The 20,826-nt window shown below is 37.3% G+C and overlaps 1 protein-coding gene across 5 annotated transcripts in view; it reads right to left on the reverse strand.

The window, feature by feature from the left end:
* The window catches only part of LOC106082853 (uncharacterized), a 501,629-nt gene that overhangs the window by 324,635 nt on the left and 156,168 nt on the right, over positions 1-20,826 (reverse strand). For all 5 annotated transcript variants that reach the window (XM_013245584.2, XM_013245587.2, XM_013245586.2 and 2 more), the window contains one exon: positions 17,651-17,697. The gene's annotated coding sequence lies outside the window, so the exon portion shown is untranslated. The remainder of the gene's footprint in view (positions 1-17,650; positions 17,698-20,826) is intronic.

Raw genomic sequence — 20,826 nt, forward strand, 5'->3', positions numbered from 1 at the left:
AGTAACTTGGAAAATAGAACAAGAGCGTGGGATTTATTTGAATTGATCTACAATAAATACATGAGAGAGGACATGCGCATCAAATATCTTTTTTCTTTTTTCTCTTTTGAAATATCTCCTCACTGGTGGAATTATAAATGTACGTATGTATGTAAAAAAATATCCCAAATCGCGGATTAATCTTAAACCACGTTTTCACCGAATGTTCATTGTCGTACAAAATTTCTTAAACAAAAAATGAACCCCGAACAAAGAAAATTTATTTAACCAACATAATTTTTTAGAACTTTAAACAAACAAACGAAAACTTAAATTTTCAAGAAGAATTTTAATTCATTTAAAATCTGTCAAATAATTTCTTTTTTATACACATGAAATTCTCAACAAAAATTGGTTTCGTGTTACCTTAAAACATTTGACTCACTCACATTATTTTTCGGGCTCACTTGGCATACGAATAAAACAGCATAACCAGAATATTTCCATAAGTCTCAAACTAGGCAAACTCCAATTTTAATAGGCAAGTTTATTCTCCTTTTGTTGCTTTCGGTTATCATTCAAACACGTAGATCTTTGATGTTTTTGTTTTTTCTTTTCCGAAATGTTTATTTAATTTTCAATATTAATTTGCTTTTCGAATATGGATCAAGCAATTTACGAAATTTGCTTTTTACAAGTAGGAATGCGTGGGAGTTGAAATCTCAAGAGAGAGAGCTGGATGATCTGGCTCGAACTGGACCAAATGTTCAGGCTAAATCGCTGAATTGGAAATTGCTTAGGAGTAAGCTGGAGCAAATACGACCTGGATCAAAAAAAGAATCGCTCTTGAGCCAAGGCAAATCCAAATTTCGATTGGTTTGCAACTCAATTATTAAAGATCCCAACGAAATAGAAAACAAGAACAAGAAAATAAAACACACGGAATTACAAATATGGAACCAAGATGTGGATTTATTTTCTTATGGATGAGATCTTACCAGTACGGTGTGGACTGTTGTGCAGGTAAAAAAGGAATAGGCAGATTTGCGGAAATTGCAATCGCAATATGGCCGTTTCGTGGGGCAGGCGAACAAAAAAAAGGCAAGAAAGTAATCAGATACTTTCTTGCAACTAAAGACGTATTTACACTATAATCTAAGTGAGAAAAATTTGGGGATTTTTAGATTCCCAATTGGGATCATATTTACGGCTTTGACGTAAACAATGTGAAAGTCGAATAACCAAGGGGAGCGCCCCACCCAAAAACTCGCGTTTAAGACAATATGGATATCAAATGAAAGGTATTTAAGAGTTGGGTATAAATTTAATGTCAAAATGCGGCCTCAAGTGTCCGGAGGAAGGGGTATGGGGTTATGGTATGAGGAAAGGGAGGGGTCCCTTCATCTTCATCTAATTTTCAATAACGCTATACATATGTCGGAGATGGGTAGACCGATATAAGCGAAATTTTGTTTGCATTCCAATGGTAACCCAAAAACACGAAATTGGTGTATAACATTGAAGTCGAATAACCAAGGGCAGCGCCCCACCCAAAAAACCGCGTTACTTGAATGTAATATTATTGGGACAATATGGATATTAAATGAAAGGTATTTGGAAGTAGAGTACGAATCAGATGTTAACATTTGGCTTAAGTGTCCGGGGGCCGCACCATAACAAAAACTCACACAAACAGTTTATATTTACCGATTGGGGTAATATGGGTATCAAATTATTGGTATTTGGAAGTAGTAGTAGTAGGAATCTGATGTAAAAATTAGCCCTAGATGTACATTGGAACAGTATGAGAAGGGAAAGGGTATGGGGTAGGGGAATGGCTATGGTGGCATGGTATGGGGAAGGGAGGGGTCCCTTCCTCCTCAAGTAATTTTCAAAAGCGCTATATCTCGGAGATGGTTCGAACGATATAAGCGAAATTTTGTTTGCATTCTAAGGGTAAACCAAAAACACGAAATTGGTTTATAATTTTGAAGTCGAATAGCCAAGGGGAGAGCCCCACCCACAAAACCGAGTTACTAACATGTAGTACGATTAGGACAATATGGGCATCAAATGAAAGGTATTTTAGAGTAGAGTATGAATTTGATATACAAATTTAGCATCAATTGTGGGAGGCCGCCCCACAAACAGGTCATATTTACCAATTGGGCCAATATGGGTATTAAATTAAAGGTATTTGAAAGTAGAGTAGGAATCTGATGTAAAAATTAGCTGTAGGTGTCCGTGTTGCCTTACCCCCAACAGAACACATTTAAAAATTGAAACAATATGGGTATCAAATGAAATGTTTTTTAAAGAGCGCAAACAGACAAACCAAAAAAAATGCGGAGCAAGATGTACGGTGTACGGCCGCTCCACCCCCAAAAGCTTGGGGGGACCGCCGCACCTCAAGAAAAAATCCCCCAACAGCACATTTACGACAAATGTCTGGAGACCTCTCACTTGAAAAATACCCAAAGGATATATAGAAGGTCGATTGAAGCCTCTCATTTAAAAAAAAAAAAAACATCAAACGGATATTTAGACCATTCGGAAAAAATAGGACTGCAACGAAAGATCCTTGGTAGTACAATTTTAGGCTTGACACTGGAAGGAACTGTGGATCTTTAACGAAGCGCAGCTAATTGGCCACCAATTTTAGAGTATACTATATATGAAGGTTGCTTTCTGTAGGTGCTCAAAAAGGGAAATCGGTAGATCAGTTTAATGGTGAGCTATATCAGATTTAAAGCCAATTCAAATCATAATAGCCATTATAAATAGCGACAACTAATAGAGTCTTGCAAAATTTCAGCCACATATTGTTAGAACTGCGCCACCTAGAGGCTCTTGAAGTCAAATTTGGAGATTTGCTTGAAAAAGGTAAACAAGGTAATGGGGAGCTATATTCCCAAATTTGGTATTAAATATTTGCAAGTCGTCATTTTTTGCGAAATTTCCGAAGAGTGGGCTCAAAAATGTATTGCACACGAAGTCAGTTTTCTATTTTCTTATAAAGCCTTATCTTAGCAATCCTCTTATGCCCACTAATATAGAAGCGTGATATGAAACTCTATAATTTGGTGGGTAATTTCTTCTGATGTCCATCTGTTTAGGGTTACCATTCTTTTCCGTTGGCTCTTTAATACTTATTATCTTTTTTTTGTATTTTTACTACTTGGTTATTTTTTAAATGTTCTTTTTATTGCACATCTAAAAACGAAAATTTAAACAGCGCAAGTTTAGCCAAGGAATCCACAATATTATTTATAGCTTCCTTGGCTTCAAATCCACTACGGCAACAGGCAATAAAACCAAAAATGTAAAGGCTTCCACTTTGTGTCAGTCATTTGATTTTTTTTCGGTCGCAGCCACATTGACATTATAAGACTCATATGTCAATTTAAAAGCATGACTGAAGGCAGTTTAACACAGCTCATTCCTGATTTTTTAGTGAGCAAAAAAAAATAGTTTTGTCTCCTGACATTGTAGTGTGAGCGATTTTTATAGCAATTGAATCGGAAAAACACCTTAAAATTTGTTTCGTGAAAAAACAAAATTATCAACTGAGATCCAATAAAGACTGTAGATAAGGCGGTAGTTAGGTGACATAATTTTGGACACCAGTAAAAACTAAAATTGAAAAATTATGGTCATGAAAATACGTGAACTATTCACTTCATATGCGATAAGCCATTGGTGCACATTTGAGTTAAAAAACAGCCTTGGGGTCTCGGGAAGTAAAATCTAGCAGTTTGATGGAAACAGGAGCCATATCAAAAACCCTAAATTGTATATGCTATTATCATAATTGGGAAAACAAAACAATGCGAAAGGGCATGAAATTACTCAGCAATGCTGACAACCAATAAAAATGTCTGCCATAGACGTTTCAATGCAGCACTTTTGTATAAATGCGAGTTCCAAAGCGATACAATGAACGAAAATTATCATTGCCCTACAGCTTTGGACATGAAAATAGCTTTACTTAAATACAGATCAGAGACCTGATTTGCAATAGTTAACCGATTTGCAATGCCTGCAAATCCTTTTGATTTAAATTGTAGCAAAATTTCTAATATCTCCTTTAAAAATCTCTCTTTGATTTTCCTTTTTTTCAACTCAATTTCTCACTGTTAACTCAGAAATTTGGTGCGCTTTTGCAAATGGGAGAAGGAAAATCCCATTTAGAGCATTTTTCAAATGAAGCCACTCATCCATTTTCTAGACTTTAGGGTTTTCATTGTTTTCCTGCCGTTCTTCCGTCAATACAAAAGGACACTTGAACAAATTTTGTGGAAAGCCTCTTTGGAATAAACCAAAATCCACTTGAAGCCGTAAGCAACAACCAGCAAGGCTGACAACAAAAGGCCGTAGCAGCGGCGGATGAGATCTCTCCCTTATACCTAGCCACTTGAAACTGCACCCCTTGCGATGATTATCTGTGTGCCATAAGTCTGGCTAATAATCTACACCTGATGTCAAAGTTCGCATATAATCAGTGTTTGCTCAAAATAAAAAGCGGCGGCGGAAGAGAAAATGGTCGACGATGACTATGACGACGACGACATCCTTTTGCTTCACTTTAGCACTGAAGTACTGGGCTCGCTGCTTTAGTGCACCGTCTAACCAAAGGAAGCGCCTGCCTGAGCAGCCCATAGAGCCCGGAACATGCTAAAGTGTAGATTCTCTGGTGAACATAGTCCACCCCCATCCCCCCCCCCGCCACCCGCCTCACACCGAACCGAATCCAGCCGAAATCACTAAATTGGTTTTCCTCTACACTTGGCAGATGGCTGAGCCCAACATTCATCCAATTCAGCCATTCAGGCGAGTTGTTGCTCCACTTCGATTTGCACTTGTACACGTCGTCCCAGGCTGGATCTGCAATGTGCCTGTATTCCGTGCCTTCAGAGCCGTTGTTGTTGTTTCTTTCCGTGACATACCTTAGCGTAAAGTGCAATCAAAGTTTCACGGATTCGACTGTGCCTTGCGAGATTTTGCTTAACCAAGTTTTGTTTAAGGTTGTTTTGTAAGCATTTTGTCTTGTTGTCTGTCTGTCTGGCATTATTTTTTCGTCTCTCCTCATTTTTGTTGTTGGTTTGTTTGCTTTGTGTATGTGTGTGTGTTGGTGTGGTTTGTGGCGCTAAGGCACATTTTTGTTATTTTTGCCAGCATGATGGTGGTTTGCAACATTTTATGGTGGAAATCAAATCTTGCAAGGCCTTATAAAAGAAAGTATTTGGCAGAATCGAAGATTTATATGCCATACATTTAAGTTATAGTGTTGCAAAGGTTAGAAAATCCACCTATGTGGAGATTCCCTGATTTTGAATCCCGACGATACAATCTTTAAATATTTTTCGAAAAATGGTTCGAGTATTTTCGGTACCGGTGGTAAAAAATCAAAACTCACTGTTCAAATTTCATGGAAGTCGAGTAGTTATTGGGCCTATTATGAGCCTAAAACCCTATATCAGGACATTGGCATACGTCGAAAACGGGCACCCGGGAGGTGGGCTAAGCACCCCCGCCCCAGAATTGTAAAAACTAAATTGTATTCAAAAAAAATTAAAATTTTTGTGCTACTCAAAAGGTTTTAGCCCCCTTCCCCCAGCTATATCAAAAAACGTCCAATAAGTATCATATTCAGTACGAACATAGAGGTACCTAATACTATTCACTGGACCAAGTCTTATCAAAATCGGTTAAAAAATACGCCCAGTTATGGGCTTAGGACCCTAAATAAGGGGACAGACAACTATATCGAGCAGTCGCAGTCTCAACTCACTATTCCAAATTTCAGCGACATCAGATAATGATTACGCCTTTTACGGCTCTAAGATAATAAGTCGGTATATAGATTAATTGACACAAAGTGTTACCAATTCATTCTATGTGAAACTAATTTTTATACTCACCACCGAAGGATGGGGTACATTCATTTTATCATTCCGTTTGCAATTAAGGTGGTGGCCAACAACAGCCGGTTGTGATTTTCTAGCCAAATGCAGCAGACACATGCAGCTGAGTTGGTAGCGAACTCGGATCACCGTGAATTTGATGCTCATCAGGAAATTTTGTCATTCGCAGGAGGCCTTTCGCCTACAGAATTACTTTACATAGAGGTGGCGCTCAGCAGCAATTCATTACTGGGTTGAAACTTGAATAGGTAACACTTGAATCAGTTATTGATATGGAATTATTGGACCATTGGTAAAGCTGGCAAACAGTCGATAATTGCAACATTTGATATTTTCGATAGTTTAAATAATAAATATCGATGTTATCGATACTATCGTTAATTTCCCATCACCTATTTTTCAAACGAAAATGACAAGTAAAAATCAGGAGATCAATGCAAAGACCAAATAAAGTCAGTTGGTAGTCATGAGAGAAATCATTGTACAAAACGCTAGCCTAATCGAATTAAATTTGCGCCCTCTATAGGCGCAATGTATCTTAAAGGACGCATTCAGTGTCGGAATGCTCATTTTTGTTTAATCTTTAAAAAAAAAATTAACTTTGAGATAGTATCCATCGGAAAAATATCGATCGATATTCAGTCAAAAAATTAAATATCGATAGTATCGATAGTGCCATCGATATTTTGCCAGCTCTAACCATTGGTCATTACACATGGGAGCGTTATCGAAATCTGAACCGATTTAGCCGATTTGAAACAACAAGAAGTATCTGCGAAAAATTTCAAACGAATATTTTTATTAGTTATACCGCCGTTCTGATTTCTACATACAGAACCACGGACATGTATAAGACGACTTAAAATGTCAAGACGATCTGTGGCACAGAAAAGTCTACAAACGTCACCCCAAAAGCACTTTTTACAAAACTAAATTTTTGTAGGAAAAAGTGTTTCTGCTTAACATTTTTAGATTAAAATCGTATCCTACCTAAGTTACTACCAGTTTACGTAACAGCTATTTATGAAAAGGTATGTAGACATATCTGTGCCACTGTATGCACTTTAGGGGGTCGCAAATCAATAATACGTGGTGTTACATATAGAGTGACTAGATTAGTATACCCCCATCCTATGATGGTGGCTATAAAAAGCCCTTATTCCGCCCCTGAGCTGTTACAATAACTGCCACTGCTACTGTGGTGGCATGCATGCAGCAGTAGTCAGTGCCACTGCAGTTGCTGTGTTTTGCATTGTAGTTGTTGTCGTCTTCATCGTCCTCAACGTTATCTTTAGACCAAATTGCTTTCTTGTCTTGTGGTTTGTTTATAAAACTTTAGCTGACTTTAGTGTAAATGCATTGGTATTGGTGCCCAATCGCATTGCTGCTCTACCCACCTTATTTGGTGGCTGGCGACAGCACTAATGAACACTGCCAAACTTTACTATTTTTCGGTTAAACGCAAGTTTCCGTTTCCGCTTGATTTTAAGCCTTTTTGTTAGCGAACGTTTTCGAACATTAATAACCAAGAAATGTTTTTCCTTGGCTCTTTTTGTTGGTTTTGCCAAAGATTTGATAAAAGTTAATGAACAAAACCGGCACTACAGACAGTTTGCTGCCGCAGGGCAGTCTCAACCAGGAGACAGGTGGAAGAAATGAGTTAAGAAAAAAAAATGCCCCAGCTAATCTTGATCTTCAACATGGTGATTATTATAGCCCTTGTCGTTACCAAGGAGCTTTGTTTATTGCTGTTTTGTGAGCTCAAAATGAAAATCTACGGAAAAAAATTTATACAAGCAAAATGAGGTGGATTAATTTCCAAGAATCGGTTGAGAAAAGCGTTTAAGTAGAAATTAAAGCTTTAGTGAAAATTAAAAAAATTACCAATATAATGTAAAGCTTATTTTCCAAGCGTGGTGGCTGCCTGTAATCGGAAACTCTTAGAAAATTGTTAATCCTTGGGGTTAGAATTACATTGATTTCCAAAAAATTATTGTAGCTCACACCCAATTTTTTACAAAAATTATTTCTTTTTATTCCTTAATTAGTTAAAAAATTTAATTTGGCCTTTTAGACTTCAATCCCCGGGCGTTTTGGGTAAGCCTTGGCAAAATGTCACAACATTTTGAAGAGGGTTGCATCCGCTAGAGCGGCAACTAATCATCAATTCTCTGCAATGTCGGCAGAATTCTCGCGGGCCACAACTTCACTTTGAAACAATTCCAGTGTACCAGTACAACAAACATGCGGTTACGTAACTTGTAATTTCATTGCAAAACTTTTTTTATTTAGCGAATTAAAATCATTGGGTTTCGAGTTTTCTCTCCCCTCCCTGTTGGTTTTTTCACTTTTTACCAAGGACTTTTTTAGTTTTTTTTTTACTTTCCTTTGCTTTGTGGGAGCAGCAACTCCAATGTTCAGCTTTTTTTATATGCTTTCTGCCAAAGTATTATTTTTGTATTGTGGTAAGACTAGAATGTGAGGGAGAGGGAGAGGGGAGTAGAATATTTTAGCATATTGTTTTCATTGTTATTTGGGAAAATGGATTTTCAGTTTTTTTTTTTTTGTTTTTTTGCAAATCGCAATAACGGAAAATGCAAACAGCAACCACATCAAATTCAATTGAAACAATGCCATAGATTTAAGCAGCATTAGAAGTGAATGGCCATGTGGGGAGGGAGGGGGGAAAAGAAAAAAGGCTTCAAATATTCACAAATTTACGATAAGGTAAATCACAATATGGACTGTTAAGAGTTTAAGTGCATATTTTATATGGCAAATGAAGGTTGCCATTTATTCAAGGTGGACTTGAACATATCATAAAAGGGAAGAGTACGCTCAGGGTAATCTATGCTATAGCATTGTGCATACTCGTAAAACTTATTTTAGTTTAGAGCACCATATTGTCGATTGTTTTCCTAAGGCTAGTTAGGGTTGCAATTTTGCCCATGAACATTCCATTATGGAATACCTTTGTCATTTCAGGGATACCTCTCTCATTTCAATGAGTTCTTTCCGTTTCAAGTATAAGCTCAATGATTACAGAACTTATTTTTCCATCGAATTTCGAAAAGCTTGCCGCAGAACGACAGGGCTTGGTAGAAAGTTATACATGAAGATTTACCTCACACATGTCGACAGCGATAGAAGGGGATTAACCACCGCTGACAATTTGTATACCCACCACCATAGGATGGGGGCACACTAATCAAGTCATTCCGTTTGTAACACCTCGAAATAGTGATCTGACATTCTGACATTCTGCGTTGATCTAGCCATGTCCGTCTGTCCGTCTATCGAAATCACGATAGCTTAAAGCTTGAAAATTTGCCCAAACACTTATTATTGATGTAGGTCATTGGGGATGTATTGGGTTGCCCAAAAAGAAATTGCGGATTTTTCATATTGTCGGCGTTGACAAATTTTTTCACAGCTTGTGACTCTGTAATTGCATTCTTTCTTCTGTCAGTTATCAGCTGTTACTTTAGCTTGCTTTAGAAAAAAAGTGTAAAAAAGTATATTTGATTAAAGTTCATTCTAAGTTTTATTAAAAATGCATTTACTTTCTTTTAAAAAATCCGCAATTACTTTTTGGGCAACCCAATAGATCATTGGAGATTTCGATTCAGATGTGGACATAAACCGATCCCCGGATTTAACATTTTGAGGCCTTAAATGTCCCAGTTTTCAGCCGATTTGGCAGAAATTTGGAACAAGGACTTGAGTTAAAACTTCCAAAATACATGCCAAGTATGATTCGAATAGGAAGACAACGTGATGGTTTGGCAAAAGCATGGGTAAACACACACACACGCCTTATTTTTTTATATGAGAAAAGAATTTGCAAACGATTTATGTGATCAGTAATTTTTAATAATTCACTGTAAAATGCAAATTTTGCCCATGAACATTCCACTATGGAACAGGGTCAAACTTCTCACATATCAATGAGTGCGGTCCGATTCAAGTTTAGGATCAATGATAAGGGGCCTCCTTTTTATAGCCGAGTCTGAACGGCTTGCCGCAGTGCGACACTTCTTTAGAGAGAAGTTTTCCATGGCATAGTACCTCGCATCAATTGTCCCATGCCACTATGGACATACACCTTAGCCTGTTGTGCGCTCTAAAAATTAAAAAGTTACTTCGAAAAAGAAATTTTTAAGTTAGGAATTCCGTGGTACTTACATAATCCTTAAATGTTTTCCATACCACTCCCCTAATTTGATTCATGTCTGGTGTCGTATCTCCACCTAAGTACCAGTGTCTGTTAGCCGCGAAAGCCGGGCAATGACAAAGGAAATGCTCCTTTATCATGATCTTATACCAAAGAAAAATGTTAGACTCGAAAGCGCGAAGGAGGAAATTCACCACGCTCGTGCAACCCCAGAACGTGGTGAATTTCGGCACTTCATGTTCTCGGAAAGAACAATTTTTCAATTGAGCAATTCGTAAACTCTCAAAATGATAGGTGACCGAACGCTCATACGAGAATTCAAGCCTACGAACTGCCCCTAAGTAATTTTTCATCCCAAATGATGGCATGGGCAGCTGAGACCACTGGTGGCCGTCTTCCAATAGTTTCCATTGTGCCTGGCGTCGAGGTAACCATTTTGCAAACTGCTTTGGAGACGCGGGCACGCAAACATTTCGGTCGTAGACCATAGTTGCACCAACAAGACTCGGCACCATGAAACGGCACGTGGCACGTGAAAACTAAGATTTGCAAAAAATTTGTGTTCCGCACTTCATTTCGTCCACACATTAGAGCTGACAAAATATCGATGGGACTATCGATAATAATTTTTTTGTCTGAATATCGATTGATATTTTTCCTTTCGATACTATCGGCAAAGTTATTTTATTGTTTTCAAAATTGAGCCAACAGACATTGAATGTATCCTTTAAGATTCGTTGCATCTATAGAGGGCGCAATTTTCATCCGATTGGGCTTACATTGTGTGCAATGATTTCTCCCATGACATCCAATTGTCTTTATTACACTTGGTTTTATTCGGTCTGTGCATTTCTATTGCTTCTATATAAATCGATCTCCTCATTTTTATATCCATCACCATGGGATGGGGGGTATATTAATTTTGTCATTCCGTTTGTTAAGAATCGAAATATTCATCTGAGACCCAACAAGGAATATATATTCTTGACCACCTTGACATTCTAAGTCGATTTTGCCATGTCCGTCCGTCTGTCGAAAGCACGCTAACTTTCGAAGGAGTAATCAAGGCACTTGAAATTTTGCACAAATACTTTCTATTAGTGTAGGTCAGTTGCGAATGTAAATGGACCATATCGGTTAATTTTTTTGATATAGCAACCATATAAACCGATTTCGGATCTTAACATCTTGAGCCTCCAGACGCATTTCTTGTCCGATTTGGCTCAAATTTTGTGTAAGGTCTTTTGTTATGACTTTATACAACAGTGCCAAGCACGATCCAAATAATATAACCAAATGATATAACCTGATAAGGCTCCCATATAAACCGATCTCGGATCTTGACATCTTGAGCCTCTGGAGTGCTCAATTATTTTCTGATTTAATTGAAATTTTACATGAAGTCTTCTGTTTTTACTTCCAATAATATGATTAGGTATGGTCTAAATATCTTCATAACCTAATAAAGCTCCCATATAAATCGATCTCCCGATTATACTTCTTGATCCTCCAGAGGGCGCAATTCTTGTCCTATCTGTCTGAACTTTTGTACAACTTTTCCTATAACCTTCAATATATGTGCCAAATATGGTCTGAATAGGCACATAACTACATAAACCGATCTCCCGATTATACTTATTGCGCCTATAGAGGGCGCAGTTCTTCTCTGATTTGGCAGAAATTTTGTGCAACGACTTTCCCTGCGATCCTTATTTTACCTGCCAAATATGGTCTGAATCCGTTCGTAGCCTGATTTAGCCCCCATATAAACCTATCTCCCGATTTTACTTCTTGAGCCGCTATATGGCGCTGAAATTTTGCCCAATGACTTCTACTATGGTCTCCAATATCCAAACCAAGTATGGTCTGAATCAGTCCATAACCAGATATAGCTTCAATAGCATGATAATTTTGATCCATTGTTTGGTAAAGAGATACCGGGCAAAGAACTCGACAAATACGATGCATGGTGCAGGGTATATACGATTCGACCCAATCGAACTTAGCACGCTTTTACTTGTTACTTCTCATTTTCGTTTGAAATATAGGTGTTAAACGTTAGTATCGATACTATCGATTATTATTATTAGAAATATTAAAAATATCGAATATTGTCATTATCGATAGTTTGCCACACAGTGGCCGTCCAATTCAAATTTCAACCCAATAGACTTTTCTATTTGGGCCTTTTAAGAGAACAAGGGAAGAGACTAAGCAATATACAAATTCGGCAGAGCCCTGCCGGGATTCGAACCTGGGCACACGGAGCAACAGCGAGAGCCGTTGTCGTTGTCTAACGTTCGAAGCCATCAAAACAACTTCCAACAGATGCACTAAATCATGTGCTACTATGGAAGAAGTGTAATTGTTGCAGACAAAAAATCTGTCATTACACGAACACATGCATTGGGAAAAGTACAGCTAATAAACAGGGTTGTCGAGCGTGCTTAATGGGGTATTTGTATCATAGAGGCATTTTCGCCATAAATACGATACAAATACAACATACCGCCCTTGTAGCCATCACACCTAATATGATGGAAAAGTCTTCCCATTGTGTTTGGTGTGTGTTGCGATCTCTGGGTTTCCCTTTCCATTTGCAAAGAAAATCTCCGATCATTGAACTCCTCTCGAAAGACAAACAAACAAAAATTGTGAAACTTAACGATTTTCACCTTACAGGCAAAAAACTTTAAATTTGAATTGGTAACACTTCGTGTCAGCTTTACTTTTAACGTATCGCAGGATTTTCATTACTGAAGCCTATTTAAGCACATTTTGTACAATGCTCTCCGCTTTGTTCGGCTCGAAAACAATCGGTTCAAAAACGAATACTCGTTTTTAGGACAACTCAGGTATATGGTTCACCCGATTTAGGCGGTTGATGGCCTGGGCTTTAATGGGTATATTGCAACTCTTTGCTCACAATGTCTGTAATATCTAAAAAGTTGGTTTCGGTCCTGATTTTTTTCTTAATTTTTAAACATTTTATCATTGTAACCATTCTACCTTTCAAAGTTGAGGGAGACAAACTAGCATTGCCATCTTAAATGGCTCTATCATTTTAAACCTTTTGCTCAGCTGCAGCGAAAATCCAAAACGGAACATAAATGAAGCAAGATTACCTCAATCTGTACTAAAATTTATTACCTATGCGGCACACGTTGCAAGAAAGTCCTCCACTAGTCCACAGCAGAAACTTCTCAGCTGCTCTAATTTCCATTTGCACACTGAGATACCAAAGAAGATCCTAGCCATTTGATTTAGGGCCAAATGCTCTTTATGTTAATTTTGTGGTCACTAGCATATTGCAATGAAAACATTGAACTGAACTTGAGGTGATATCCAACTAGACCAGCTCTGCTCCTCCTCCCATCCGAGTCGTAATAAAAACAAAGGGGGAAAAAACATTTTGTGCTTTTCAAAATAGAACGCTTATTACTTTTGTCATTTTTATTAGCTTTTAAAGAGGAATTATTGCCCAACTGATTACAAGGAGGGGCAGAGTGGGCAATAAAACAATTCCTTATTGTTAGCAGCCAGCACTGTAGCCAGGATGTGCTTTTAGCAATTTTTATTTGAAACCATATTCGCATGTGGCTACACCCTCCGCATGTAGCAACGGCAGCAGCAGTCTTGTCCATAAATAACTCCTCAACAATAATTTAAAGGTGTGCTCTGGAATTCTTCATTTGCCTTTCGTTTGCAATTCCTTTTTATTAGGGTCTATTTCCTTAAAGCCATATTCCATAAAACACTAAATCTTGGAACACCTTTTCGGTAGCCCATTTGCATTGTTTGGAAGTGAAATAAATGACAAAAGAAAAAATTTCTACGATTGTAAATATTAACATGTCGTTGCTGTAATTGTAATTTTTGCCATATTTTAACATAAAAAAAATGTGAACAAATTTGGGGAATCGGATATTAATGTCAAATATACGATTTTATTTTTTTATCAAAATTCTGTTATAATTTTATTTTATGAAAAATTCTTTAAGGAAACATTTTTTTATTTTATTAAAACAAAATATAAACAAGAAGAAGCGTGCTAAGTTCGAATCTTATATACCCTCCACCATGGATCGCATTTGTCGAGTTCTTTGCCCGGTATATCTTTTTAGGCAAACGAAGGATAATGCATAAGAATTGCTTCGCTATTGGAACTATGTCAAGTTATGGACCGATTCGCACCATAATTAAATTGAATGTTAGAAGGCACAGCCAATTAGGGACTCAAAAGATAAAATCAGGAGATCGGTTTATATTGGAACTGTATTAGACTATGGGCCGATTCAGACCATATTTGATACGTATGTTACATGTGTACAAAGATTCACCCAAATCGGATAAGAATTGCGCCCTCTAGAGGCTCAAGATGTATAATCGGGATATCGGTTTATATTGGAGCTATATCGTTTTTTTAAACGATTTAGACCATACTTGGCATGGTTGTTGGAATAAAAAGACAAAAATACTCCCAAACCGGTTTATATGACAGCTGTATCAGGTTATGGAACGATTTCAACCATACTCAGCATAGTTGTTGGAAATCATAACAAAACACCTCATGCAAAATTTCAGCCAAACCGGATGAGAATTACGCCCTCTAGTGGCTGAAGAATCTAAACATGGAAGGATATTACCCACTTACAATCCTAACCGACCGACCCCAACAAGAAGTATTTGTAAAAATTTTCAAGCGGCTAGCTTTACTCCTTCGAAAATTAACGTGCTTTCGATAGACGGAGGGACATGGCAAGATACATGTCATGACATGTCCGCCCGTCAGTCCGTTGATATCAAGCTACACTCTTTAAAAATTAAGATATTGAGCTGAAACTTTGCATATATTCTTTTTTTGTCAAAAGGCAGGTTAAATTCGAAGATGGGCTTTATCGGAGTATATCTTGATAGAGCCCCCATATAGGCCAATCTGCCAATTCAAGGTCATAGACCCATTTAAGCCACAAGGGGGGCAATGGGTTCATAAATGTTGCTGTTCGTCATAATACGGTGAATGGCGGTTAATATACACAGATAAAAATAATTTTGAAAAACAACAACTTTGGTCGAAAAAACAACTACGAAAGTTGTTAATTTTCCTGCAACAATTTATTTGAAATCTCAACGACCCAAAGTAACATCAATAAGCAAAGCAAAAAAAACATCTAACCAGCCAACGCATGTGCATTAATTCGGGTGGAGGTGTTTTTCATTTTCTTTGTTCGGCTTGCGCTGCTTTGTCTCGTTCGTTTTAGTGCTGATCTAGGGTTTTCCTGTGTCACTCTCTACTATTACCCTTAAAAACAAATTTTAATAAATTGTTTGGTAGTCTTGGTGGTGAGTTTCTAAGATTCGGCCTGACCCAACTTAGCACGCTTTTACTGGTTTTTTATTATTTTTGTTTTGTATTATTTTTGAAAACACTAATTAAAAAAAATAGAATACTAAAATTTGAAAATTTTAACTCATTTTTTTAAGTTTGGACTGATTTACGCTTTGGACAACACTTTTCGTAATTACTTGCCTCGGAGATATTTTTCTTCTTTATAAAGGTTTCGCCTCAAAGTGTTTAAGAATTTTGTTTTTATTTTGCAAGGTAATGAAAAAGCAGCATGTGGGAAATCTAGCTAGAAATAGTGAAATAGATAGTCTCTCACTCTCTCTTGGGCTATCACAAGACATATTCCATACAATTTCCTCTTAATAAAAAATTCTTTTTAATCAAATATCTTTGAGTTGGCATATTTGTTCCTTTGAGTCCCTTGTGCAAATGCACCTGCAACGAATTACTTGTAGTAAGGATGGCAGTGCGAAAAGGATATGCCTGCCTGCTGCCCATGGCCATATATGTGTGTTTGCATGTGTGCCAAATTGTTAAAGGGGAGCTTAGTATTGAGGCCAAGATACTGCCAACATAAAGGATTGTTTGCAACAAATATGTCCCCAAGGCATTTCGCAGCCTTCTTTTCATTCGTTCATAGTATTTGTGAATATGCAGGTAGTAGACTGCAAAAATGATAAAAACAGCAAAGAAATTCTATACAAAAGCTTCAAAGAAATACTCAAATGAGATATTCATATTCAGTGTTGTGAAATTTTGGACTTGATGAGTAATTTGTCTGGGCTTTATGCATACGGATGATTTCAAAATTTTTAAAAATTATTAAAAGGCCATCAATGCGCTAATTTTGGATTGTTTTATTTTGAGACCAGATATAAATCTTTGAAAAAGTACAGAATTTCCGTATTCCTTCATATGTATATTGAAAAATTATAGAGTCTGTACTTCTTTCATAGCATTTCGTACAATCTGTGGTAATACAGTCTGTGATTAAACATAGATGCTGTAATTTTGAGTGCATGTGTAACAAACATAGTAATTAAATTTCAAATTATTGAATTTTAATTTACAAAAATTTTTGCCTTCATTGAAATGATGTAGACGGTTTTTTTTTTTGAAAATATGATCTGAAATCTAATTTTACCCACTTTTGTCCGAAAATTTCATTGAGAAACCAACAGCATTTAAGCTGATTGAATGCGAATGTTGCATACGGCTTTTTCCTTTCCTCGCAGCTATCTGATACCGACACATTAAAGAAGAACTGCAAACACACTCTCCAACCCATTTCGATTTTGTTCTCAGTTGATGTTCTTTTCGTTTAATTTTTGTTCAAACTTTGCAAATATTTGGCATCACGATTTTTCCCGGAGTTCATTGTGCACGTTCCGTAAGCTACAGCACATCTCCTCTTACATCGCTAGTGGGTCACGTAATTAGTCCTTAGCGGCGAACCGAAAAAGTCATTATGAAAGGCCATAAAACGTAGCGCCAAAGACTCGCACTCAGCGTAAAAACCGCACTCGAATGTTGAACAATTTTCAAGTTGCAAAACAGGCAATAAACAAAAAAAGGAAACAAAACAAAAAGCCCCAACATTCTTTGGTAGTGGCAGCGAACGCCCAATGTTAGTTAAGGCAAACAGTCAAATATTTGCCAAACGTAGAGAAAAACTATAAAATTATATTCTAAAATGACTGAAGTGTAAACACATTAGATTTTATTAGTTTGCCTTTGTTCTTCTCGGGCTGATAATGGAAATTTTTGAAATAAAAACCAAACATTTTAAAACGAATTGTTTTTGTTTTGATTTTTTTTTTTAAATTTAGCTTTCAGGATGGGGCCTTCGAGCGCCATTTGAAACAAAAATTAAAAACACTAAAACCATTCATATTTTGGTTAGTTAAAAAATAACTCGACATGAAAATTTAAGAATAGCATCTTCAAGCGCAATGTTCAAAATGTATTATAATGCCACATGAAGGACCCCCCACTAAACAACAAAGCTAGCTTGGCGAAGAATTTTTGAACTTCAATCTCATGAAAAAAATGTTCGTCTTTAGAAAATCGAATCAAATATTGATAGCGGTGATTTCTAAACTAATGTCGGTGATATAAAAAAAATCACTGCATGAGGCCATGCCATTTAGCATAACAATCGAAATCGACTTATAAAACAAAATACGTTTGTTTGGTAAAATTGCAGATAGACTAGTCAATACTCACTCTTAGATTGTCCATTGACTTTCCGCTATGTGATGTAACAGGCAAATCTGAAAAGAAAAGGAAACTTTCACTTATATATCGGCTATCAGGCAATATTTGTACTAAAACATGGCAAAAAATTAAAACACCCAGAAATTGCGAAATCCGTACTTGGGTACCGGAAGCCTCCTCCAAGAAACCCATGGTACGACCAAAAGTGTCGAGATGTTACTGAAGCCAAGAATGCGGCATATAGAGGGTTGCTCAATCAGTAGCAACGCTATCGGTATCGGGAAAAAGGGAGAGAGGAGAAACGTCTATCCTGCAGAAAGAAAAAGGAAATGGTAAGACGTGAGTGTGACCGAATTGAGATGTACAGGAGTCAGAATGAAGTCTGGAAATTCTACCAAAGAATTAAACATAAAACCGTTGGCTTTGGTGCAGGCACCCACTCCTGCAGAGACAAAGAAGAAAATCTGGTAACTGACACAGATAACATGCTGAGGATATGTAAAGAACATTTTACCCAACTACTAGTGTCCGACGTTGGCGGCGAAGAAGATAAAGCAGAACCAATCCCTGATGATGGTATATAATGTTAACCTCCTAGTCAGAATGAGGTCCAAGTAGCAGTGACCCGACTAAAGAATAACAAGGCAGCAGGAGCCGACGGGTTACCTGCTGAACTATTTAAGACCGGAAGCGACAGGTGTATGCATCAGCTCATCTGCGTAATCTGGCTAGAAGAACGCATACCCCATGATTGGAACCTCAGCATACTATGTCCCGTAATGTGCCAACTACAGAGAGATAAGTCTCCTCCCCATCGTATACAAGATACTCTTGAGCGTACTGTGTGAAAGATTAAAACCTAAAGTTAATTAGATAATTGGGCCCTATCAATGCGGCTTTAGACCTGGCAAATACATCCTGGAAAACACCCGAGAAGGACAAATCAACATCTACCAACTCTTTGTTGACTACGAAGCCGCCTTCGATACTCCTTTACGTTCAAAGGTATTTCAAGCCATGTCTGAGTTTGGTATCCCTGCAAAATTAATAAGACTCTGCAGGATGACACTTGCTGATACGCGTTTTTCAGTAAGAATAGGAAAGAATCTCTCCGAACCATTTAATACCAAACGAGGTTTCAGACAAGGAGACACCGAACGTAGTATCCTGTTGAAGAAGATTATACGAGATGGAGATATGAATAGATATGGCACACTAATCACAAGAGAACACATGTCACTCGCCTATGCCGACGACATCGATATCATTAGTCGGTCACCGGAAGTAGTAACTGCAGCCTTTGAAAGAATCGAAAGAGAGTCAGTGAAAATGGGTCTGGCAGTAAATGGAGATAAGACGAAATGGATGGTTTCAAATAAAGAAAATGGAGAAAGTTGGGAACCACAACTTGAGATAGTCAGTAACTTTATCTACCTCGGCACCACCACAAACGAATCGAATGACACCAGTTTTGAGATAAAGCGAAGAATAATACTGGCAAACAGATGCTACTTTGGACTAAGTAAGCGTTTAGAAACAAGGCCACCTCTCGACAGACGAAGATTATACTACACAAGATACTGATACTATCCGTGCTGTTATATGGTTACTTGTGAAAGCAGATGAGGCGGTGCTTGGAGTATTTGAGAGAAAGATTCTTCGTTAAATATATGTACCAGTTTGCGTTAATAGAGAATATAGGCGACATATGAGCCACGAGCTGTATGAGCTATATGACGACGATAGCATAGTTACACGCATCAAAATACAATGGCTTCGTTGGCTAGGTCATGTTGTCAGAATGAACGAAGTAGAAGCCCCAGCAAAGAAGCCTTTTGAAGGCTAACACGGTGGTACACGCAAACCGGGAACACCAAAAGCCCGATGGAAAGGTCTAGTGGTATGAGTAAGCAGAAGCTGGCATAAGTAGAAGGTAGTATAAGAAGAAAGTAGTTTAAGTAAAAGGTAGTACAAGTAGGAGGTAGTATAAGTAGAAGGTAGTATAAGTATAAGGTAGTATAAGTAAAAGGTAGTATAGGTAGAAGTTAGTATAAGAACAAGGTAGTATAAATAGAAGGTAGTACTTATACTATAGGTTGTATAAGAGAAGGTAGTATAAGTAGGAAGTAGTATAATTTGGAGCAAGGTTGATAAATGAGATTTGAAAATGGCATAAAATTTAAGTCAAAAAGGAATTTTTGTTGCCAAAAGATACCATTTTGGCTGCAGAATAGGAATTCACTCCGGAGGTCATGATTGCAGTTAGTTTAGAGAATAAATTGAGTGTTCTATGCCAAATTACTATGTACAGTGTTTGTACTAATAAAGTATAAAAAATACTTAAGGAGTTAAATGTACAAAAAAAAATCATTCTGTTTACAAATTTTATAATGTCATACTGTAATTATACGAACCAATTCAAAGCTATGGTGTCACTCGTAAAGCAAATATGTCCTAAAACATTGTGCGTTTTGGTTCCTACATGTACACCTTTCTATTATTTAGTCCACAGCAGGTCGAACAAAAATTAAGATCTCTAGCTCAATCCATAAGGATAATACCAAATAGTAACAATAATATCAATAGTATCAATGGTACCAATAGTACCAATAGCACCAATAGTACCAATAGAAGCACTAAATGTTTGTTTTTTCCCATTCCCATCGTACCCATAGTGCCAATAGAAGCAATAGATGTTCTTTTTCTCCCACTCGTACTGTTTCAATTCCCCAATTCCATCCATTTGGTCTGCTCTATTAATCAGTCCACAGGAGGTCGCGATAGCATACCCGAACCAAAATTAAGATCTCTAGCTTAATTCATAAGGAAAGTACCAAATAGTACCAATATTACCAATTGTATCAATGGTACCAATAGTACCAATAGTACCAAAAGAACTAAATGTTCGTTTTATGTTACTTCGTACCAATTGAACCAATAGTATCAACAGTGCCAATAGTATCAAGAGAAGCATTAAATTTTCGCTTTCTCCCACTTCGTACCGATGGTACCAATAGAAGCAATAAATGTTCTTTTTCTGCCAATTCGTACCAAGAGTATCAACAGTACCAATAGTATCAACAATACCAATAGTATCAACAGTACCAATTGTATCAAAAGTACCAATAGAAGCACTAAATTTTCGTTTACTCCCACTTCGTACCGATGGTACCAATAGGAGCAAT

Source organism: Stomoxys calcitrans, chromosome 3 (genome assembly GCF_963082655.1).
Source record: "Stomoxys calcitrans chromosome 3, idStoCalc2.1, whole genome shotgun sequence".
Taxonomy (NCBI): Eukaryota; Metazoa; Arthropoda; class Insecta; order Diptera; family Muscidae; genus Stomoxys; species Stomoxys calcitrans.